The 25687-nt window shown below is 40.0% G+C and overlaps 1 long non-coding RNA gene across 3 annotated transcripts in view; it reads left to right on the forward strand.

Moving 5' to 3' along the window:
• The window catches only part of LOC138759597 (uncharacterized), a 114090-nt gene that overhangs the window by 22344 nt on the left and 66059 nt on the right, over positions 1-25687 (forward strand). The window contains exon 1 of one of the 3 annotated variants that reach the window (XR_011354985.1): positions 629-697. The exons of 1 other annotated variant lie outside the window; for it this stretch is intronic. This is a non-coding gene — a long non-coding RNA (uncharacterized lncRNA). Of the gene's footprint in view, positions 1-628; positions 698-25687 lie in introns of those variants that run through there. One more of the 3 variants, XR_011354986.1, reaches the window with a different exon arrangement.

The raw sequence follows: 25687 nt of genomic DNA on the forward strand, positions 1-25687 counted from the left end.
ATTATTATGTTGGCAATTTTTACCGACCTGTGTCTGGGTTCTGGAAATATTGTGAAAGTCACTCGTTTTAGTTCCTCTATGAAAGGAACCATCCCCTTTCACTGCTCATCTAAAAGGAATTTCACTCTGGGAGTAACTCGTCACGGTTTCGTGAGTTTGCGATCAGCTGTCTCTCAGTCTCTCCCACCTCATTCATAATCATTTCTTTGCCTCAGTTTAAGAGTCTTTGTGTCAATACTGGAATTTCTAAGACTGACTTTGGGATAACTTTCCAGAATTGTATCCAAGCTCTAATGGTTCACAATTAAGTATATCTGCACATAGTTGGGAGATAAGGTTAGAAAGGGTGTTATATTAGTAGTAATTAATAATAAAAATATTTTGAAAATAACACTGCCTTGGCAAATTTCCATTGCTGCTGGTCTGTGATGTAACACCACTGATTGACACAGTTGTAGAAAAGTATTCTATCTTCAGCTACGATAGACATTGCTTTACATGTCAAGTTGATGTCTACACAGGGAAACCCTCGTGCACACTGTGGGGTCTAGTGCAAGACTGCCACCTCCAGGTTTGCATACTGGGCTTATATACATCATTGCTTCTGTCACATGGACAGGAAGTGATGTCATCAGCCCAGATAAAAACCTGTGTTTCCACAGCATATCTGCCATTTTGGGAGCTGATTCACTTACTGGTAAGTGGGTTTCCACATGGTGTTATTTGAAGTATTTCTACCCAACCTTCAGATAAGATTAATTGCTGATCTTCTAGCATAAAACTTTGGGGAACTCTGTGTCTCTCCTTCTTGGAAATTTAAATTGTTTATGTTACTATGATAAGATGAAGTTTGGCCCTTTAACCAACCAATGAAGACACCTGCTAGAATTTATTGAAATGTTTGATGTTTATTTCTAACATTAACTAAACAACTGAAACATTTCTTCAGATTAATATTCTCTAGGTCACTTCTGAGCACAAGGTGGCAGTGGTGCTTTGGTTCTGCTCAAACAAAGTTCATAAAGTTAAAAATGACTAAGAAGGGAAATAGTTCCATTCATTAAAATGACCTCTGATTTTTTTTTATTGACCTTTCGTAGCTAATAAATTGTCTTGATTATTTCCTTTATTAATTTTTTGGGGATGTTGGCATTTGTAGCAGCACTTATTACCCATGTCTAAATATCCTTTAGAAGGGGTGAACCTTCTTGTGCTACACTCCAACCTGCTCTCGGAGCTGGAGAGCTTCTGTGATCGATCCCGTTCAGTTTCCGGCCAGTGGCAACTTACTGGAGGTTGATGATGAAGACTCCATGATGACAAATCCATTAAATATCAAAGGTTAGGTTTTGCTGCAAGTAGATAGGAGTTTCTTATTTGCTGAGCAAATGGAACTGAACCATTGAACATTAATGAACATTCACATTTGTGAAAACATGATGAATAGAATGTCATTGATAAAGCAGCAGATGTTTGGGCCCAGTGCATTACCCAAGGAATTCCTGCAGTAATTCCGATTTTCAACCATTGCAATGTTGTTCCTAGGATGTCCATTGACATTGGTTTTACCAGGACCTCTTGAAGCCATACTTGGTTAAATGCTGTCTTGAGATCAACAGGATACGTTCTCATCAGACCTGTCAAATGCATCTCTTTGGTTCTGTGTTGAACCAGTGTTGTGAGATGACTGGGATTGAGTGGTCCTGAGAAAAACTCAAACTTGGCACTGATGGAGTTAAGTGGCTGGCTAATCAATGAGAGTCAGCTGATCGGGCTGTATTTCTCACATTGGGATTATCCAATTCTCTGTGAACAAGTTGTACCTGAGTAACTTTCCATATTATTGGTTGAATGGGATTGTTGTATCGAGATTGTAACTGTTTGGTTAAAGGCAGAGTGAATTATGGAGAGCAAGTACTCAGTACTGCTGCTGGGATTCTCTGTGGTCCTATAACCTTTGCTGTATTTAGTGCCCTCAACTTTTTCCTGATATAATAAATGTATCAGAATTAGAAAGAGGGCTAAACCATTTGCCTGTTTGTACTTGCTTTGCCATTCAATATGTCCAACTATAAATAGTATAAAACAACCAAATGCAAAGTACAAATAAATCAAACCCAAAAATATAATTTTAGTAGTTTTGTTTTTACAATCTCCACATTGGTCTTTAATTGAAATCCCCAAGTACAATTACTCAAAAAAATCATAGATCCACAATCTATTTAAAGGTTGAATGGATTCTTCAGAAAGTAGAGCTTTCCTATGAAACCTTTCGAAAGCTGAAATGGAATAAAGTGAAGAAGCGATTACCAAAATTTTGAGCGTTCCCAGACCCAAAAAATAATCACCAAATCCAACCAAATAACACCTAAAACTTAAATTAACACCAACATATAGTAATAAATACACAGCCTATATAAAGTAGAAATAATGTATGTACAGGGTAGTTTCACTAACTAGAATCGGGAAGACAGTGAGCACACTGGAAAGCTGAGAAGTGGGATGTTAGGCTGAGTCATCGGAGGTACAGGATACTGGGGTGTAGGAGAGAGAGGAAGAGAGTCATCTACTGTTCAAAGCTTGATTCTGAGTGTAGATCCCGGGGAACGAGTTTGGCAGTGCCCCTCTCGCTGCTCAGGGTGCCTTTTTTTGATTCTGAGTGTAGATCCCGGGGAACGAGTTTGGCAGTGCCCCTCTCGCTGCTCAGGGTGCCTTTTTTTGATTCTGAGTGTAGATCCCGGGGAACGAGTTTGGCAGTGCCCCTCTCGCTGCTCAGGGTGCCTTTTTTTGATTCTGAGTGTAGATCCCGGGGAACGAGTTTGGCAGTGCCCCTCTCGCTGCTCAGGGTGCCTTTTTTTGATTCTGAGTGTAGATCCCGGGGAACGAGTTTGGCAGTGCCCCTCTCGCTGCTCAGGGTGCCTTTTTTTGATTCTGAGTGTAGATCCCGGGGAACGAGTTTGGCGGTGCCCCTCTCGCTGCTCAGGGTGCCTTTTTTTGATTCTGAGTGTAGATCCCGGGGAACGAGTTTGGCGGTGCCCCTCTCGCTGCTCAGGGAGCCTTTTTTTGTAAAATCGAAAGTCCTCTGGATTTCTTTCGGTTAGTGAAACAGGTACTACTATAGGTCTTTCATAAAAGCAAAGTAGTGTAAAGCAAACTTTTGATAAGCGGGGGATACCTGTAATATATTCTTAAAGGTTGATCTGCCAAGGTTGTCCATTTCAGCATTTTCTCTATTTATATTCTTGAAGCCAGTCTAATTATGAGATTACATGATAACATAAAATGAATAATACTTCTTCTTTGGCTTGGCTTCGCGGACGAAGATTTATGGAGGGGGTAAAAGTCCACGTCAGCTGCAGGCTCGTTTGTGGCTGACAAGTCCGATGCGGGACAGGCAGACACGGTTGCAGCGGCTGCAGGGGAAAATTGGTGGGTTGGGGTTGGGTGTTGGGTTTTTCCTCCTTTGCCTTTTGTCAGTGAGGTGGGCTCTGCGGTCTTCTTCAAAGGAGGTTGCTGCCCGCCAAACTGTGAGGCGCCAAGATGCACGGTTTGAGGCGATATCAGCCCACTGGCGGTGGTCAATGTGGCAGGCACCAAGAGATTTCTTTAGGCAGTCCTTGTACCTTTTCTTTGGTGCACCTCTGTCATGGTGGCCAGTGGAGAGCTCGCCATATAACACGATCTTGGGAAGGCGATGGTCCTCCATTCTGGAGATGTGACCCACCCAGCGCAGCTGGATCTTCAGCAGCGTGGACTCGATGCTGTCGACCTCTACCATCTCGAGTACTTCGACGTTAGGGATGAAAACGCTCCAATGGATGTTGAGGATGGAGCGGAGACAACACTAACATCATTTGATATCTATCTATCCTGATTTTCAGTTTTATTAGCTTCATTGAGATAAGCCACAAGTACAATATGGAAAACAAGAATGGACACAGTTTATAATAATGCAGGGATTTTCATCAAACATCAGGAATTGTCATCAAACCCTTCTTTTAATCTACTCCAAACAAAAGCTGTTTGTTCTCATTCAAGGATTATTGGTCTCCATTTATGTTGTTTGTCTGCTTCAAACCTTCAAAGAGTATTTGTTCTTGTTAATCAGGCTAAAATGAATCAGGTGCACTCAATTTTAAAGTTTAAAGATTTGTGGGAACATTCCAAGTAATATGGTTCAATGTGGGACAGAATATTTAAATGCATTTTGTGAACTATCCTGGGGCCCAGGAATTACATTATCAAAGATGATTTTCAAGGATTGTGGCAGTTTGTTATTCATTCTAAAAACAGTTTCTCCAATCTCACAAGCATTTTTCTCTTTAGTAATGAGTACAAGTAATAACTATTTAAACTCTAGTTTAAATGTAAAGTCAATTTAGAAATAAAATCAAAATATTTCAAATCAGAAACTAACAGTTTTTGAAATTCCCTTTGTGCTCTTTGATGTTTTTTGGAAGGAATATATGGCTCACCACAAAATCGAGGGCCGAAGGGCCTGTACTGTGATGTATTGTTCTATATTCTCCATTTAATTTTTTTCTGGACCCCCTCTCCACTGCCTTCACACTCTTCCTATAATACAGCAACTGGAATTCAATGCATTAGTCCAGCTGAGGTCATGTCAGTGTTTTATAATGGTCCAGCATAACCTCCCCTCTTGTACACCCTATGCTTATCTTGATTGTCAAGACGTATGTAATCTTTCTCAATCTGCCCTGCTGCTTCCAAAAGTTTATGAACATACCACGTCTCCAGGTGCCTATCTCCAGTATCCCTTTGAGATTAGATCACAAGAAAAAGTGGGCCATTCAGCCCATCGAGTCTGCTCCACATATCTACCCTGCGCTAAACTGTTCTCACATCTAGTTCCAGGTTCTGGCCTTTTCCCAAGATCCCTTAATACCCTGACTAATTAGATATCTATCAATCTCCCCTTTAAACTCCCCAAATAATTGGGCCTCCACAGCTGAATGTGACAACAAATTCCACAAATCCACGACCCTCTGGCTAAAGAAATTTCTCCTTATCTATGTTTTAAATAGACTCACCCATCAAGGAAAACAACTTACATCTTCTCTGTCCAATCCTTTCAGCATTTGAAATGTTTCTATGAGATCCCTTCTCATTTTTCTATACTCCAATGAATACAGTCCAAGAGCCGCTAAATGTTCCTCATATGTTAGCCCTTCCATTCCAGGAGTCGTCTTCGTAAACCTTCTCTGAACTCTCTCCAAGATATCCCTTCTAAGATAAGGGGCCCAAAACTGCACACAGTTCTCCAAATGAGGTCTCACCAGTAGAGCCTCATCAACACCTCTTTATTCTTATACACTATTCCCTTTGAAACAAATGCCAACATAGCATTATCATTCTTAATTCTTGCTTCTTCTTGCCCTTCCTACCAAGATGCATAGCTCTGTCCATTCCCTCATGACTTGTACTCCAAGTCTCATTCACTGCCTAGATCAAGACAACTAATGGACTTGGAATGCCAGTATTCAAAGTTCAAAATTCAGATTTAGAGTTAGAATACGTACATGACATCATATGTAACCCTGGGATTTTTTTTTCCTGTGGGCGAGGCAGAAATAATGGTAGCGCATAAAACCATACTCAAGAACAAATAAATAAATGTAAACAAACTGACTGTGCAATACAGAGAGAGAAAAAAATCAAGTTCAAAAGTAATGAGCCTCTGAGTTTGTTGTTGAATCTGATGGTGGAGGGGTAGCAGCTGTTCCTGAACCTGGTGAAACGAGTCTATATCTCTTTCCTGATGGTAGCAGTGAGAATAGAGCATGTGGTGGATGATGTAGATCCTTGATGATTTCTGCTGCTCTCCATCAGAAACATTCCTTGTAAATGTTCTCGATGGTGGGGATGGTTTTGCCTGTGATGCCCTGGGCTGTGTCCACTACCTCTTTACAGCGCTTTAAACTCAGGGATATTGGTGTCCCCAGACCAGACTGTGATGCTTCTGATCAACACATTTTCCACCACACCTCTGTCATCTGTATTCACCTTTCTCCTGCTTGAAGGGCAGCCATTCACCATAACTCTGTTCTTTGTTACTTAGCCAACTTTGAATCCATGCTATTAATGCCAAGTGGTTTAACTTGAGCATGAGAGTTTGGAGTCCTATGCACAATGTACAATGTAAAGGAGCACAACAACTTTACTTACTGTAACTTTGATAAAAAAGCCTATTTGTGGCACATTATCTAAAATCATCTGCAAGTCTATGTGCACCTCATGTTTTATTCTGATCATTATTATTGATCTCATGAGTAAATGATATCAACTTGGTTAAACACAATTTATCCTTCTCTGAATTACTCCATTTCCCTTTGAGTTATTATTCATCCTGTATTGGATCAATGTTTCTGAAAGCTTTTCCTCTCACTGAGATTAATCTGACTGACCTTTGTTCTCATTCTCCAGCTGCTTCTATTATTCGTTCTGCCTGTCCCCCACTTTCATCATTTAAAAAGAATTTCATTTCAGTCTTCCCAGTTCTACCATTTCACTGACAATAGTTACTGAGCATTTTCAGAATTTTCTGCTGTCATAGAGCCCAGTGTTATATTTCTAGTTAGTAGTTGTAAACTCAGAAGGAAATATGAGAGCATTAAATATAGTTATTTCAGTTGTGAACAGTTCTCTATAAATACACCATATGTCCTTAAATTGTCTCCTTTTTGCTGCTTTGTAAGAGTTATACCAGTCAGAGGCTTTATCTGTAAATGAAGGAGAGGAGGTTAATTATCTAGAAGAGTGTTGTTCGCCTTTTGGGCAGCTTCATGGATGGGAAAGAACCTGCAGATGCTGTGATGATTAAATGTTTTCAAAGAATGTGACTGAATCTAAAGTAAAATGCTACAAAGGTTTATATATTCATGCAAGTGAAGTTTGTTCCATGTAAGTACAGTCTAGTATCTTTGTATTTTGTCTTTTAAACTGTTTATTCTTAATGCGGGTGTATTAGTTAGGCATTGTAAAATTATGTCTCAAGCAACCGAAAGATGCACTTAACTCCATCTACCAATCCCCATAGGTGCAGGATATCCGGAGTTTTACTGTATTTTACTACAAATGTCAAAGGCAATGTTCCAGTTTATTAGCTGCAACTTGAAGCTTTCTGTGATAGCAAAAAAAAGTATGACATTGTGTTTGGATTTAAAGATAATTTTCCACAATCTGTTAAGCAGAAAAGCTAACTTTGTAAAAAAGGTTTTACTTGCTTGGGAGAACCAACCAGTAAAATGATATTGGAGGAATTCAAATCACCTAACAAATCCATACAGGTAAAGAACTTTGACCATAAAACATGCTTTTCCTAAACACATTGCAAAGTCAATTACAGTGAAACTTTAGAGAGGATCTCAGCAAAGTGCAAAAATGTCGAGATACTGTAATTAAGTGAGGAAGCAAATAGAAGTTGTTCCACTTTAAGAGCATATAATTGTTCAGTCCAGATTTTTAAGTCAATTAATAAACAAAATTAAACAGAATCAAGATTCTATTTAAATATTCAAACTTTTTTCTTGAATTATGTAGGTTAATATCCCAACTAAACAACACAGGAACAGGCCCTTCTGCCCACAATGTCTTACCTGAACCTGATGCAAATTAAACTAAATCTCCTCTGCCTGCACAATTCATATCCTTTAATTTTCCTGCATATTCATGTGTCATTCAATGTTAAAATCTGTCATTTGTTTTGTGCTTTGTAAACCTATGCTGTGATAACGAGCCTTAACAATCCATTTATGAACTGCCAAGCTGGAAAAATAAATAGCTGGAAAAATGCTACGGTAAGAAATATATGACATATTGGAGAGACAGGAAACTACAGGTGCTGGAACCTGGGAAAAAAAAACAAACTGTTGGAGGATCTCAGTGGGCCAGGCAGTAGTTGGGGAGGGTTGTTTTGGGTTAAAGGGTTAGCAGGTTTTTGATTTGAATTCATGGCCATTTATTTCCATCCATGAATGACGACCTGACCTGATGAGTGCCCTCGAAGTTTGTTTTTTGCTTCTGTATTCACTCTTATTCTGACTGTAATTGCAATGATAGGATTTTAATGATCTGAAGCAGATGCAGAGTGATAAATGACAGTATTTTTTTAAAAATACCCTTGATACATAAGTTCTGCTGTCTTTTGTCCATCATATTCACTTTCACTATTCTGTACCTTTCTGATTGATTTCAGAGATGACCTCTCTCATATGCACACGCACACGCACACACACACGATTCCTCAATACCTGAAGAAACTGAGATATCAGTGACAATCGTTGTAAACCTGTCATGTTTGGAAGTGTGTGTACCTTATAAGAATTTTAATTCTTTAAATGAATAATTGTACTGAGGAACCTTTAAAAAAGTTAAATTAAAATTGCATGGGATTGAGCTTCAATTTGAAGATAAAAAATATTTTTGCCAATATGTACAGACGTACAGTAAATAGTACATGCATCATGTTATCAAGCTCAATTTAAGATTTAAGTCTGGCATTTAATCCAAAAGTCTGATTGAAATCGTACACCAAGTATGTACAAAGGGCATGAGTCTTGGAATCGGGCAGCATTAAGAGCTGAAATGTGGTTTAAGCAAGCATGATAAAGAAACAGATAATATCAAATCAAGGCCAGACCAATGAAAGAATTTGGTTTTGCATCATCATTAGGAGTAAACAAACGTACTCTCCTTTGGTCATATTGGAGGTTCTGTTACTTTTTACATTCACATCACTTTTGCAAATACAGTAAAATCCCCGTTATCCAAAATTCAAGCTACTGGCAAAAAAAAATTATAGAAACTAAATAGGTACAAAATATGAAAGTTTAAAATTGGTACTCCCTAGCAGTCAGTTCGCCATTTAGGCAACACTCAATCTCAAGCAACCGGCAAACTAACTTCTCTGGCATCTACCAACCCTCATAGGTTCCGGATACTCGGGTGGGGTTTGACTGTAACTTAAAAACTTTCAGAAAATCTGAATATAGAGACAAATGAAAGTAAAAAATGCAGACAGAATACCACAGTAACAATGTATATTGTCACAAAATAAACATGAACAGTTACCAAAGAAAAGTGCTGATGACTGAAAGAAAGCGAACTGCACAAGTGTAATTTACTGCATTGAAATCATAATGTGTGTTTCTTGAGAAAAATACCAAGATTTTTGTTTGCTGTGCCTTAATCCCGAATTCAGCTAACTTTAACCAAGGAAATAATTTAATCTTCATATGCCACCTTAATGAACTCGAGGAGATTAAATCCTCTTTGTATCCTTGTTCCTATGAAATAGTTTTTTTTTTGCAGTTAGAGCATTTTTAAGTCCACCCAATTTTTCATATTTCATAAATGATCTCTTTGCTGTAAAAGCACAACACTGGAGAAACTTAACAGGGCAAACAGGCACTTTATAAGCAAATGTATAGATGTATTTATATTATCTTCAGATATTACAAGGGGAGCACAGTTGGTGTAGTGGTTAGTACAATGCCTTTATAGGACAAGCGATAGGGACCTGGGCTCGAATCCCGCACCGTCTGTAAGAAGTTTGTATGTTCTCCCCATGTCTGCATGGGTTTTCCCCGGGGTCGCCACTTTCCTCCCACCGTTCAAAATGTACTGGGGGAGTAGGTTAATTGGATGTAATTGGGCGGCACGGACTCGTGGGCCGAAATGGCTTGTTACCATGATGTATGTCTAAATTTAAATTTACATATCAATGTATGAACAAAACATAGACAGGTGCCTGGTGGGCAGGGAGAGGCTCACAAGCCCACAGGCAAGAGGTAATAGGTGGATAAGGGAAAGACTTTCAAACCCGACAAGATTCCACCACCACATCTGTCTTGGGTAAACTTATACCTCTCATTTTGTTCATTTTAGATTGGTCACAGTGTTTGAGCTACCGAAAGAAAATAGACACACACACCGAGAGCAGTTCAGTTTATACAAATGTTTATTACTAATTCAAAAGCTGATTTCACACTACAATATGCAAGCCCTTCCCAACTATACTTATCAACGCTTGGACTGGTCCCAACTGCCGAAGCGAGGCAACGACTGCACACTTGTAGTAGGTTGTCAGGGCGCTGGTAGCAGCTTCTCCACCTCCCCCGACCGGGACGTTGCTCGGACTCTGGCTGTTCTTCCTTCTTGACAAGGGGTGTTCCCACCCCTCGGAGAATCTAAACTTCAGCAGCAGGACCACAGGCTTATATACCCCAAAAACAATTAATCATGCGCCTACTCCCTCTAACATTTGTCAGTCAAAATCAAAACTGAACATTACATTCTACAATTTAGAAGATTAATTATTATGGAACCAGGATGTTATGATTTCCTGGTTTATCTCGTAGATACAAAGACTCATTAAAACTTCTCGAGCAAGACAGGTTGTGACCAATTCGTCAATTTCAGAGTGTTGCATTTGACAACTGCTTTCCCTGGGCCTCACAGTGGAATTCCATTTCAAAGTGTATCTTCAGATAAGTCCCCATGGCTGAGTTTAATTACATCTGCTAGTTCTGAAAGTAAGGTGACCTGCGTGTGGACCCAGTGTCGTCAGTTCCACATAAGCAAAAAGCATCTGGGTATATGGTTTTAATCCTCCATTACAACATCTTCCCCTCTTTACCTTCCATAGGGATGGTCCCAACACTACCTTGACCACAGGAAGTGCTGCACCCACAACCCCTCTCTCACCACTAATGGGAGCCCCAAACAGTCCTTCAAAGAGAAGCAACACTTCACTTGTGAATCTGTGGGAGTCATTAACTGCATCCAGGGCTCCCACCGTGGGCTTCTCTACCGTTTCTCTAGAGAAACTGACGCAGACTGGGAGATCACGTCGCTGAGCACCTTCGGTCTATCTGTATCAATGACAGGTATCTTCCAGTGACCAACCATTTCAATTCTGCACCCCATTCCCACACCAACATGTCTGTCCATGCACTGCCAAACCAAGACCACTTGCAAATTGGAGGTACAACACGTCACATTCCATCTGGCAACTCTCCAACTGGATGGCATTAATATTCACTTCTGTGGCTTCTGCTAGACCACTCCACATTCTCCCTCTCTTTCCTTTCCCTCTTCTTTCCTCCAGCTCTCCACCCCTTCACACTCCATTTGTAGCACAATCCTCCCTTCCCCTGTTTGGTGGTATGCCCTGCCTCTCTTATCTACCTATTACCTCCTGCCTGTGGGCCTGTTTTCCTTCCCCTGGTCCTCCCATCCCAGCATTTTATTCAGATGCCTGCTAACATTTTGCTGTTACCTTGAGGGTTCAAGCCTGAAATGTTTGTATCTTTATCTTTGCTATATAACGTACACTGTTTGACCTGAGTTTCTCCAGCTTTGTGTTTTTACTTCAACCACAGTGTTTGCAGACTTTTGTGTTTTACCATTTTCTTTGGTGCCAGTTTCCTGCAAGTCAGAGCACCCAAAGTAGAGCAAAGGTCAGTAATGTGAGCAGGCAAACATTATGTTCCCAAAAGTAATTTCTCCTGAATAAGTTCAGACTGAATGAGATTTTTTTTTTCACTTTTCTCTTGTTTTGACTGCTTGTCAGAAACTGTAAGCTGGGAGGGATTGTATGTGATTATCTGAAATCAGGATCTTTGGGAATTTAGTATGTGACAGAATATAGATATATATTTGGGAGATAAATTGGGGCAGGTTTTAGTGTAGGTCACATACAAATACTTTAAAACAGATCTTATTTAAAATACTGGAGCTGTGCCCCATGCTAGACATATCAGGGACAAAAGTCTTTGCAGAAGCTTTGGAGAGTGCCCAAGAGACTTCACTAATGGATTGTTTTTTTACAAAAAGGCAACAGATGAAAGAGCTCGTTGGAACTGCAGATTGTCTGCAGTGAAACTTGCTGTTCTAAGAGGACCATGTGGTTTTGCAAGCAGAGAGAGGAAAACAAGCTTTCTCTGTGTGTGTGTGTGTGAGAGAGAGAGAGATCAGTTCTACAGTTTTACAGTTAGCAGCAGGAACTGGAACAGGACAAGCTGGCAAGCTTGTGGAAAACCCCATTTGGAAGATGGGTCACGAGTACTTAGTTCAGCTTGATCAAAGCCCTTATGGTTCATGCAAGAGGAGAGGACTGGCTGTCTAATGTTTCACTTGGAATAAAAGAAACAAAAAGGCATTCTGTGGTGACCTGAAAGAAAAAGGTTATCATCTGGAGATCCCTGTGGGGACAAGTTTTTTCGGCAAGATACTGAAGTGGCTGATTTTTTTTTAAAAGAATCAGTTGTGGGTGTCAATGTACAACAAATCTCTCTCTGAAAACTGACAAGAACCTTCCTGAGTGGTAACCATTTACCTTTCAAGCACCAAAGCCTGGTGAACTTTATAAATGTTAAATTCTGTCCTCAGTATAAGAATTTCCTGCAACCAGTGAACTTGGAGGAATGAGAAGTGAGATTTATCTGTGAACCAAAAAACTTTTCTGAACTGACACACACAATACATTCATGTGCGCTTAGAATTAGAAGGGGATTAAGTTAGGTGAGTTAAGTCAATAGTGATAAGTTAAAGTGTGATTCAGTTTTCATGTTTAAAGGTAATTAAAATCAACTTTTGTTTAAGTAACCATTTATCTTGGTGAATATCTGTTGCTCCTGGGTTTTGGGGTCCTCTGGGCTTTTATGAAATCATTGTTATTTACTTGATTTGTTGAAAATGTTGAAATGATGCAGCAAGTCTAATGATCGGAGCCGAAATGAGGTGTCATACAGAATGGAGTTGTTGCTCCAGATCTCTTATCAGAGGATTTTAAAGAATAAATATAATTTAAAATTATAGTACTTCATTATTGTTCTTGGATTTATGTTGCTTTTAGCTTTATGAGAGCCCTCTGTCTACCCTCCCCTTTTAGAATCTTGAGAATTAGTTAAATTTTCGTCTCACTAATAATTTGAAAAATAACAGATGTATGAAAATACTTCAAAGTCACACATGAAATTGAATAGGCTTCAGTAATTTTGGATCCTAGCCTGATCCCAATGGTCAATTTATTTGGCCACTGGACAATAAGTACTCTGAAATAGAATGGTTATTTAGAATCCATGTCTGATACAATGTTTGATAAATTAAACTGAGCAATGTATTCCAGGGACCATGCTAGAAAAACATGTACTTTATTTGCAAATTCTTTAAAAAAAAAAACTTGTGCTTTGACGTGTACTGCGTGCACAAATGTAATTATAATAAATTTGGAATATGAACTTTAACGAAGCTCAATAAATCATCAGTATGGCCCGTGAACTCAAACAGTCGAAACCGTTCTCGCCAAGAAATGATCTGTCTCAGGACTGATGCAGTGATTTTCATTGTTATGTTTAGATAACTTTTAAAGGTATTGAGAGACGGAGGTGGAAGAGAGAGAGCTTAAATTGCCTGTATTGTGTCTGCTCTTGTCCATGGTAGGTGGCTGCTGAGGTTACATTTGCAGTCCTGTCAGAATAAGAGGATGAAAAACTGTACTATTTGAAGGAAAAATAAATGTTTGCCTGGAAATGTTTAACTGTAATCGTGTGGGTGCATAGAAATGAAGGTTGATATACTCAATAGAAATCACAGTTGCTAAGAGATTTATCTCAAGAGTAACTATTTGATTTAAATCAAGAACTGTGTGATCTGTGCAGAATGTAAATGTAATGACTCAATTCTTTGTGTTTTTAAAATTGACAGAATTTTATTGGAGGCTATTATAAATCCTAGTGACTTCTTATCAGTCACAGTTCATGTTACATTATCACCAGGTGCACTTTTTCACATTTTGCGCTATTCTGCGATCCCATTATTTATATGTAATTTGCAAAACCATTTGTACTTTGGGACAATCTTATTTCTCTTGAGCCTGTTACCAATATTTCACTCTGCAGAATATGAAACTTAATGGTGGTTGAGAACTGTATCAATTTTAAATGTGCACATGAGGTCCCGGCAGAATTGCATGCGTTGTTACAGAAAGAAGTGGAGGGGAAGAAAAGGCTCAATGATCTGCCCGCCTTATTTCATTCAGACTGGCTGCTCAAAACATCAACACCAAGTGGTGCCTAACTACTATCCAGAACTCCCCGTACTCTTCCCAGTCATAACATTCTCAGAGAAAGACCACAATTAAGACAAACCTAAGGTCAACTGAGGACAGACACTAGGGAATTCTTCCCTTTGTTCCAGAGGAAGATAACTGAATAACAACAACTCCCACTCACTCATTAACATGACTTGTTTACTTTAGGAAGTGATTGATTCACCAGATTTGCAAAGCCTCATGGCAATCTCTTGGAGTAACTGATGACTCATTGTGAAAACAATTGCTTTTCTGGAGTCCACTTCAGAATCAGAATCAGGATTTATTGTCATGAACAAGTTATGAAATTTGGTGTTTTGCAGCAGCCCTCACAGAGCGAATATTCAGATTATGACCATGTTATAATATTTACTACATAAAAAATAAAAATGATAGTGTGCAAAAAGTCAGGCAGTGTCTTGCTGCTTTGATGCAGTGATTTTCATTGTTATGCTTAGATAACTTTTAAAGGTATTGATAAATCAATAACATTGATTATTCAGGAATCTGATGGCAGAGGGGAAGTAGCTGTTCTTGTGCCGCTGAGGGCTCGTCTTTAGGCTCCTGTACCTTTTCCCCAATGGTAGCAGAGTGAAGAGGCCTGGGTGGTGGGATCTTTGAGGATAGAGGCTGCTTTTGTTTTTAAAAGACACCGCCTCATGTGGATGTCCTCGACGGAGTGAAGTCTGGTGCCTGTGATGTCACAGGCTGAGTTAACAACCGTCTGGAGTTTATTCTTGTCCTGAGAGTTGACGCCTCCATACCAAGCAATGATACAACCAGAATGCTCTCCATTGTACACCTGTAGAAGTTTACAAGAGTCTTTGGTGACATACCAAATCTCCTCAGGCACTTCACAAATTATAGCCACTGGCGAGCCGCCTTTGTGATTGCAACAACGTGGAGGCTCCAGGACAGATCCTCGGAGATGTTGACACCCAGGAATTTGAAGTTCTTGACTCTCTCCACTACTGAGCCCTTGGTGAGGTCTGGGACATGTTCCCCTGACTTCCTTCTGAAGTCCAAAATCAGTTCCTTGATTTTGCTGACATTGAGTGTAAGTTTGTTATCCCTGAGTTTCCATGTCCTTAACTTGCTCTTTGTGCCACATTATTTTAAAATTATAGAATTGCTAACATACTGGGGGTTGTAGGTCAATTGGGTGTAATCCAACAGCGCACACTCATGGGCCAAAAGGGCCTGTTACTATGCTTTATGTCTGTGTAAAATTTTACAAAGCAACAGTTCTCAGTTCACTTTCTCATCAGAATATCACAGCCAGTACGAATTAAAAATGTCTCTTCCTCACTGATTATCGACACAGGCACACCCCAAGGATGTGTGTTTAGCCCACTGCTCTATTCACTATACACCCATGACTTTGTGGCCAGAGACAATTCCAATGCTGTCTTCTTCTTCTTTGGCTTGGCTTCACGGACGAAGATTTATGGAGGGGGTAAATGTCCACGTCAGCTGCAGGCTCGTTTGTGGCTGACAAGTCCGATGCGGGACAGGCAGACACGGTTGCAGCGGTTGCAGGGGAAAATTGGTGGGTTGGGGTTGGGTGTTGGGTTTTTCCTCCTTTGCCTTTTGTCAGTGAGGTGGGCTCTGCGGTCTTCTTCAAAGGAGGTTGCTGCCCGCCAAACTGTGAGGCGCCAAGATGCACTGTTTGAGGCGAGATCAGCCCACCGGCGGTGGTCAATGTGGCAGGCACCAAGAGATTTCTTTAGGCAGTCCTTGTACCTTTTCTTTGGTGCACCTCTGTCATGGTGGCCAGTGGAGAGCTCGCCATATAACACGATCTTGGGAAGGCGATGGTCCTCCATTCTGGAGACGTGACCCACCCAGCACAGCTGGATCTTCAGCAGCGTGGATTCGATGCTGTCGGCCTCTGCCATCTCGAGTACTTCGATGTTGGAGATGAAGTCGCTCCAATGAATGTTGAGGATGGAGCGGAGACAACGCTGGTGGAAGCGTTCTAGGAGCCGTAGGTGATGCCGGTAGAGGACCCATGATTCGGAGTCGAACAGGAGCGTGGGTATGACAACGGCTCTGTACTCGCTGATCTTTGTGTGTTTCTTCAGGTGGTTGTTTTTCCAGACTCTTTTGTGTAGTCTTCCAAAGGCACTATTTGCCTTGGCGAGTCTGTTGTCTATCTCATTGTCGATCCTTGCATCCGATGAAATGGTGCAGCCGAGGTAGGTAAACTGGTTGACCGTTTTGAGTTTTGTGTGCCCGATGAAGATGTGGGGGGGTCGGTAGTCATTGCCAATGACACCACAGTTGTCAGCAGAATTACAAATGGTAATGAGAAAGTGTACAGGAGGGAGATAGATCAATTTGTTGAATGGTGTAACGACAGCCACCTTGTGCTCAACGTCAGCAAAACCAAGAAGATGATTATGAACTTCAGAAGGAAGTCAGTGGAACACGACAGGTGTACCATGGAGAGCATTCTGGCTGGTTGCATCACTGCCTGGCATGGTGGCACCAACTCTCAGGGCAAGAATAAACTCCAGAGAGTTGTTAACTCAGCCTGTGACATCACAGGCAACAGATTTCACTCTATCAAGGACATCTACACAAGACGGTGCCTTATAAAACCAACTTCTATCCTCAAAGACCCCCACCATCCAGGCCATGCCCTCTTCACTCTGCTACCATCAGGGTAGAGGTACAGGAGTCTTGAGACGAGCCCTCAGCAGCACAAGGACAGTTTCTTCCCCTCTGTCATCAGATTCCTGAACGACCAATGAACCAAAGTAATTGCCTGACTTTTCATGCACTATTATTTTTTGAGTTTTTTTTGTAGTAAATATTATAACATGGTCATAATCTGAATGTTCGCTCTGTGAGGGCTGCTGCAAAACACCGAATTTCATGACTTGGTCATGACAATAAATTTGATTCTGATTCTGAGTTACTTGAGCCAGAATCAGAGTTCAAATACATTTTGTTGTCCTCCACTAGACTTCCTCTGTCAAAATTAAGCACTCTATTTTAGATGTGTCCACAGTTAGATTTGTTGGCATCTGATGTCCCAGTCCTTTTAGCCTTGGGATCCTTAATATTAGCCTTATTTTTTCTCTATATTCTGAAATGAGGATTGTAGAGCTCGTCGAAAGAACCAAAGACTTGTTGATCCAAACCAAGGCTTTTATTAGCAAAAGACAGGAGCTCTTCACAGGTGGCCGACCAGTCCGGAATGATCCGACCTGGCTCGGGACACAGCCCTTTAAGGCCCAGACAATAGGCGTGGCTAAGCTCTCAGCCAATCGCTGTAAGCACAGTCATTACATACTCTAGATACTGTAACTCTATACATTGGTGATAGGTCTGGACTATCACAAGGATAAATGATGATACTTTTTACAAAAGCAAACGTGAGATTCAGCTTAGCCCAACTTGTTCATACCAATTAAGCTGTTTGCCATCGCTAGTCCCATTTGCCTATGTTTGACCCATATTCTAACCTGTGTTCGGCCCATTTTCTTTTCCATCTTTCCTAACTATGTACTTGCTAAATGCTTCTGATAAGTTGAAATTGTACCAGGGTCCACCAACTTGTCTGGCAGTTCATTATCTCTACCTCACAAAGTAATAACAAATTTCTGCAGGAGCTGCCTTTATCTGCCTGGCAATTGGGTCTTGCTTCCATCTGCTTGACAGCATTGCTCTCCATTCTTCCTGTGGATGAATTATTTGGCCAAAGGGGTGTCATTATCCACAAGAAGAATGATACATACCAAAGGATTTATGAAGCTGCTTTTCTGCCTTTATCACATCTTCATTTATCCTGTAATCTTGCTTTTCTATGCTCGTCCTACATTCTAACTCCAAACCACAGTTACTTTTGTTAAACTCCATCTTTCAGTCTGACCACTTCTTATCTAATTACTGCAGTGCTTCCTCTAACATGATCTTTAAATGACCTTTTCTCGCTTGGCCTAATTTGCCAATATTAGTTTTCTACCTAAAGTACTTAGATTGACCAGATTACAAACTTTCTCAGTTTTCTTGCAATTCCCCACTGTTATTTTGTGTGTTCATTTTATGCTGTTTTATTGATAGCAGCAAACTGATTCTTTTAGAAAGTTATGAAGAAATCTTCTTTGTAGACTGGAAACATGGCATAAACTTGTGGAGAAACTGGATGTGTTTTATCCTGGGCCCTGTGAAACTGATACAGAAGCAATAGAAGTGTTAGGTCAAGTGATAGATCAACTACATTCTGGATACATAACAATATGATTCTTACACTTCAAAGACAATACAAGGTGACTTGTTAAATTAATCCTTTTAAAATGAATTATAATTAATTTTTACCCTGTTACTGTGATACGACAATGTGGATTCAGTGGTTATAAAGTATTGCATTTTTTGTCAAATATTTAAATTGTATGATAAAAATTTCAGAGAATTTTCAATGTTAATTATTCCAAAACTGGAATCTCCAATGCCTCTTGACTGCTTGATCCTCTGTGTGTTTGAATAATTTTTACCCCTTTGTTTTGTTTGCAAGCAACGTTCAAAAGAGAAGAGGTGGATGCAACCAGGAATAATTAAGATAATTTCATGCAAAATCTGGGGGAAAACAATGGATGTTTTGTATATCAGCATTTCACATGGTTGTCATGGAAATTTACCAACAGCTTAGACTCTGCTATTCATTCAGCACCTCAAGAAAGTCTGAATGGAAAGGTTTCTCTGTTGGATCTTGTTGACGCTCAAGTGAAAAAACGTGATTAATAGAAACAAAAGATAACAGCCATTGATGCTGCCCTCCATTTCTCATTGTTTTTAATTTGCAGATACCTTTGGAGCATTTGTTCACAAAATCGACCATACCTTGAAGGGCTCAAGCCTGAAAAGTTGGTTATGTATCTTTATCTTTGTTTGACCTGCATTGTTTTTACAGTGTTTGCAGACATTCGTGTTTTACTTCAGATCACACTGGATCTGACTGATTATCCGACCCTGTCTGCCAGCAATAAGCTGATCTAGAAAGCCTGACGTTCTAGCTTTCCAGAGCCAAAAGATCTCCTATAAAGAGGAAAAGGGCTGCAAATTGGAACTGGGTTGAAGACAAGTGGCTGAACTCCCTCTTCTAACTTGCCAGCGACACCACTATTAGTGGATCAGGCATCAAATAAGGATGTGACATTAAGAGATTGGAAATCTTGTGGCATGGTGCCAAGATAACAACCTCTCCATGTCAATAAGACCTAGATGATCATTGGCTTCAGGAGAGGGGACAGTGCCCACAACCCTGTCCACATTAATTGTGTTGAAGTTGACAGGACAGAGAGCTTCAAGCTCTTGGGAATAAATATCTCCAATGACCTGACCTGGGATTAGCACATTGACAAGATGGCCAAGAAAGTGCAGCAATACCGCTTCTCTCTTAGAATGAAGACATTTGTCATGTACCCCTTTCCCTCGCCTTCCACAGTTGCAGCATTAGGGTTATTGCTGTTTCTTACACCACTGGATGTAATGTTAGAGGTAATCTGTTGGTTAGTTCACAGAAGAACCCTTCTCGGTGGATGAAATATTTTGTGACATATAAACTATTGCTAAATCAAATGATCTTAAATAATTAAAATTATGAAAATTGATAATAAAAATAACTCAAGCAACAAATTAATTAAAGGCATTGGTAATAAAATTCAAATGAAAGAAAATGACAAGTAATTTGCTTGCACTTACTGAAGATTGGTGATTCTATTCAGGTGGCCACAGCTGATGATTCAGGTGGGAAGGTCATCTAGTCCTTCAGCTCAACCTGTCATTGCTCCACAACTCGAGACAATTAAATTCTTTAAAATTTCGACATGCAGCATTGTAATAGGCCCTTTTGGCCCACAAGCCCATGTCACCCAATTACACCCAAATAACCTACAGTCCCCTGTACAATTTTTTAAGGGTGGGAGGAAACCGGAGCACCCAGAGGAAACCCATGCAGACATAGGGAGAATGTACAAACTCCTTACAGACAGCGCAGGATTCGAACCCAGGTGCCGTAACAGTGTTACTTTAACTGCCATGCTAATTACGCCATGCTAAATGGTGGAACCAGAGGTTGGATGTTTACATCTGACATCCCCCAACTTGTCCAAATTTTTGAACTATGCTTGATGTACCTAGCAGTCACCTTGCCTGGAGAGCATGCAAAACAAAGCTTTTCACTTTCTCTCAGTACATATTACAACAAACAATAAACAATTCAATTCAATTTCAACATATAGGAGTGGAAGTCTGAGAGGAGCTGACTTACAAGAACATCAGCTGTTCTCAGACCAGGGGCAAATGCAATCCAACTCATTACTCTTTAATCATTTTCTCCATATTACTGATTGCAATGGACAATATTATTTTTTCAAATTGTGTGTTTCCTTTTAAAAAAAAAAAGGGGATAACGATATACAGATTCAAGCTGAACACAAAGATAATTTCAGATTAATGGTTAGCGGAACACCTTTACAGGGTCAATGATTAGGACCTGGGTTTGAATCCTACACTGTTTGTAAGGAGTTTGTACGTTCTCCCCATGTCTGTGTGGGCTTTCCCCAGGGGCTCCGGTTTCCTCCCACCGTTTGAAATGTACTGGGAGTGTAGGTTAATTTGGTGTAAATTGGGCAGAATGGACTCATGGGCTAAAATGGCCTGTTTCCATGCTGTTTGCCTAAATTTAATTAAAAAAATAAAATTTGGAGGAACATTTAATTTGTTATTAAATTTAGCATGTTTAATCACATAATGATACTGACACATTGCATTAATTGAACTGACCTAAAAATGTTTTGCCGCTGATTTTAATTTTACTCAGCATCTAATGCCTCTCGTGTCATTGTTCAACAATAGTCGGCCACCATTGATGGATTCCATTTGCCCTGATAAAGCTTTTCTGTGGTCACAATGTCCTGGTAAATCCTTTCACCATGTTCCTCACTGACTGCACCAAGATCAGCGGGGAAGATGTCCAAGTGCAAATGTAGAAAATGAATTTTCCATGAAAATGTTGCACTTCGTGGTTTTGGATCTTTGAAGCAGGTTGTCAATCACTGGAATAGGTTTGGTGCTCTGTAGTTATCAAGAAAATTCTCAACAACATCTTTAAATGCCTTCCAAACATGCCCAGCCCTAAAACATTTGCCTACACCCGCACTTAGTGCAGGCCCAGGCATGCTCGGACTGACCAAAACAGCTTGCTTTGTGGGCAATGTACTACTAGACTTAAAATCTATTTTTGTGATATCCTGTCATGTTTTATCTAAAAACAGTACATGATAGGAAAATTTTACAGTGATTTTTGTGAGCAGTGACCCAAAATCCATTAAAATACACTCAAGTGTTCAGGAAGCAAAATCTTCATTGTCCAATGTTGCTTTTGCTATTTCTCTGGATATTTTGAAAATTAGAATCATGGAGGATGGCTTTTCATTGAGTGTGGCTGACTACTAATCACCTATTTGAACTAATTCTACATTAATCCCACTTTCACTTCAACCTTGTTCTATCCATTTGGGCATTTTGAAAATGTATTGTTCAGTCAATAAATACAGCTTTAGATTTTTACATTACATCTCACTGGCTCTTTTTCATTTCTATTATTTCCATTATTTTTCTGTCCTGTATTCTCTTGCTCACAATATGCCACAAATGTTCAATAATTTAATGAGTTTTTACACCAGTGGAGAAAATTGATGAGCCAGAAATTCTTCAATGTGTAAAGACAAGGCTGAGGTTGAAGAGCCTGCAGCAATTTTGGTCTTGGCCATAGGGGAGAGGTATTCAAAGATGCCATAGGGGAGTGGTATTGAAAGATGCATTGTGTGCAATCTTCCATGCATATTAATGTCATTAATTCTAGGCATCATCACCGAATTATGCAGGGTGTGTGATCTTGCCCATGTGTACAAGGCTCAGGAGCTCTTAAAGCAGTGGTTCTGGGTGTGAGCTACTGATACAGAGGTTTCTGTAGACTAAACATCTTAAAAAGGCAGGGAAACAAATGGGGCAAGCACCACGGAGCTCTGAGATCCAAAGGGATATTGTGGATACTTGGGCAGATATCAGGGTATTCAGAATTACCCAGTTAATGGAAGGACTTTCCTTGTAGAAAGATGGCATTTGGTCATCCAGGAGGAATAAAGCTACACTTTGTTGGCCTTCCCAGAAGTGACTGTCGGACTGGGGCCTTAAACTAAAGTAAGAACAGGTTAAATGGGCTCCTGGTGAGACAAAGAGCAAGCATGGATGACCACAATTTCTCCTAAACTGCTATTCTATATATGCAGCGACAGATTACATTTACTGGAGTACATACAAGTCGATACTATGGCCCAAAAATCCATTATTTTCCATATATCGTATATAAAAGTCAAACTCCCTATTTTTGGCCCCAGCCACGCACCCATTGGAGCACCTCACACCTTGACCATGGACTCTCACCTAGGCCCTGGCTGCCTGACCATTGGAGTTCCCGATGCCTCAACTGTGGACTCTCACCTCGGCCCCAGCCATCTGTCCATTGGACCTTCTAACACTCTGAACATGGACTCAGCACCTGGTCTTGGCCGGCCACCCACCCATCCGAGCTCCTGACACCTTAAATGATGCAGATACTTACCACGATCAAAAATAATATCCATAAAAGTAATATCCATGTAGTAGTCGACCCCCATAAATTTAACATTAAAACATGGTCTACAAAACTCAACTTTTACACAAGTACATACAATAGTGATAATGTTTTAAGAAACACAATTGCAAGGCCAGAATGCCAATTAACCCCTTCTTTCTCCATCAAAGAAAGAAAACATTGTCAGCAAAATAGAATGTAATTTTAGTTTCTGCTGCTTTACATACAATACATTTCTTTCCATATTTTCCTTCACATTCAAGTCATCTATTGGATGGATTTGATTACTGGAATATTTCTCAAGGTAAGGAAAATAATTAAGATGACATACGTTTGGTGTTGTTAATGGAATCCAAAACAAATGTATTTTTTAAAAATAAGCAATAAAGTACTGTTATTTCATATGCCACAATCTTGATTTTGACTTGTTTATCTGTGAGGTTTCACAATTATTCAAAACATATAAATTAGGAGCAGGAACTTCCTCTCAACCATACCCCCCCCCCCACCCTAGAACTTGCCCTGCCATTAAACAAGAGCATGCCTGATCTAATCAATTCTGCATCCCCAACTACCCTTAAGATTTCAAATCCTTGCCTTTTTAGGTCTCCATCTACTTCTGGCTTAATGGTAATCAAAGATTGCTTCCACCAAAAGACTTACAACCTAGGATTCTTCTTCAAGAGGAAATTTCCTAACCACATCTTCCCTGTCAAAGCCTTTCTAAATCCTACATGTTCCAGCAAAGACCAACTAACTCTTCTAATTTAATAGAATATAGAAGCCCAATCTGAACTGTTCTCAATGGAGTGACATCCTTCCTTAGATTAAGGGACCAATACTGTACACAGTGTATAACTGAAACATGCTTTTGTATAGAATTCCCCAAGCAATAGTATACGACATTCAGATAGCATTGCCAACAATTCCCACTATATCTCAGATCGCCACAGTCTCGCATCTTTAAGATGGTGTGATTCTTTATGACTCTCCCACTAAAATGGACAATTTTATTTTTATGCATTTGCCAGCTCCACACATTTATTTAAGCAGATCCCTTCACAACCTCCTTCTATCCTCCCTACAGTTAACTTTCCTGAAGATCTCAGGAACAGTCTTTGTGTCTTCAGCAAATTTGCCACCATTGTGCCTTCAGATGAGTCATTTATATGAAATGAAAAAAGTTGAGTCTCCACTACAGATCCTAGTGGCTCATCAATTGTTATATCCTCCCATCCTGAAAAATTATGCAAACATCGCATGAATTATTTTCATGCTGCCCAGAGCCTGTGTAAATCCTGTGCAAATGGGTTTCTCATGGCTTCTCCCAGTGATTGACAGGTTGAATGCTCACCAACATCTCTGGGGCCAAAAGAACTCATCACATTGAATTGCTGTCTGACTCAATGATGTTATATATTGAAAAATGTGGTAGAGCCCTTGTCTGAAATTATTTGTCTTTTAGTTCAAATTTAAGCAATATTTATTTTAGGCAGCGTGGAGACTAAAGGCTTTGTTAATAATTTTCTTTTTTGTCTACCGAAGAAATGCTTTTGCATTTGTAGATCGAAAATGTGATTGAAAAGAAAATCATTTGTGTCAATTTTGGCAATTCGTCTTTTCAATTGTTTGCCTTTAGGGCTCAGATGAACTGAAAGTAAGGATTGAACAAAATTTCATGTGGAATGAATTGGAACTAGAGGCCAATACTGAAAAAATCCTTGAGGATGAAAAGAAGCCTTATCATAAATCTAGTATAGAGAGGAAAAGTTAGAAATGAGGAAAATGACGAAACGGAAACCATTCCAAAAATGGGAATAGAGCATCTTCAAGGTAAATATTTTAATCAGGAAAAAGAACATAAGTAAAAATCCAGAAACTAGATGGTAAGGACCATAATCAGGACAAGAAAAAAGAACTTCAGAGGGTTGTAACTCGGCCTATGACATCATGGGTACCAGTCTTCACTCCATTGAGGATATCTACAATGGGCGATGTCTTAAGACAACAGCCTCTATACTCAAGGACCCCCACCATCTGGAAACTCTGATGCAAATTGGAAAGGTTTTATCTGAAATGATTGAAGTCATTGTTAACTCTTATTCCTTAAACTTATATTTGGTCAATTTGAAAAAAATACAGTGCACAAAGTCAAGGTGACTAAAAATAGGATGATAGATTCTTGTCTGTGGAGGTGCTCCACAAGATGATCAGTCAATCTATGTTTACTTTCTGTAGTGGATTTATTCTAAATTGGAAGAAGCAGAAGTGAACCATTGGTTAATCTGGAAGAATGTTTGGAAATTCGAGTGTGGGAAAGAGTGTTGTGAATGGGCACAGGTGTTGTTTCTTCTGTGATTGCATGAGAAGGTGTCAGGATGGGAATGGAGTTAGTGGAGATGAAAGAGGGGATAGCTAATTTGGGATGCTAAAACAGAAAGGGAGGAGAAGATGTGGCTGGTGGTGGCATCAGGCAGAAGGTGATGGAAGGATAGAAAATGTTCGACAGTGTAGTCTAGAAAGTGTCATCAACAGTACTTCTGAGATATCTTCCCTTTCTCTTAACTATAGCTTACCCTCTATGGTGAGCCTCCCAACCATGACCATTCTCGTTCTGCTCTTAACTGCTATCCTCCTACCCGAGACACCCTTGCCCTCAGCTTCCTCCCAAAAAGGTGCCAATTTTATTGGAGTCTTCTTTGCACTTCCTCTGTGCTTGATGTGCCAGTCCAGTCCGCTTTCAATGTGATGCCACCACCACCATCCATTGTCTTTCCCTTTTACCCTCACACTGTAACCATTCTCACCATTATCCCTGATCTACTCTTCCATCAACACCCTCCCCATTCTTACACCAAGTCCAAATGCAACTGCAGAAAATGTAACAACTCTCTCTTTTTCTTCCACTCTGACCTGCTTGTGATCAGTTA

The sequence above is a fragment of the Narcine bancroftii genome, chromosome 3 (assembly GCF_036971445.1).
Source record: "Narcine bancroftii isolate sNarBan1 chromosome 3, sNarBan1.hap1, whole genome shotgun sequence".
Lineage (NCBI taxonomy): Eukaryota > Metazoa > Chordata > Chondrichthyes > Torpediniformes > Narcinidae > Narcine > Narcine bancroftii.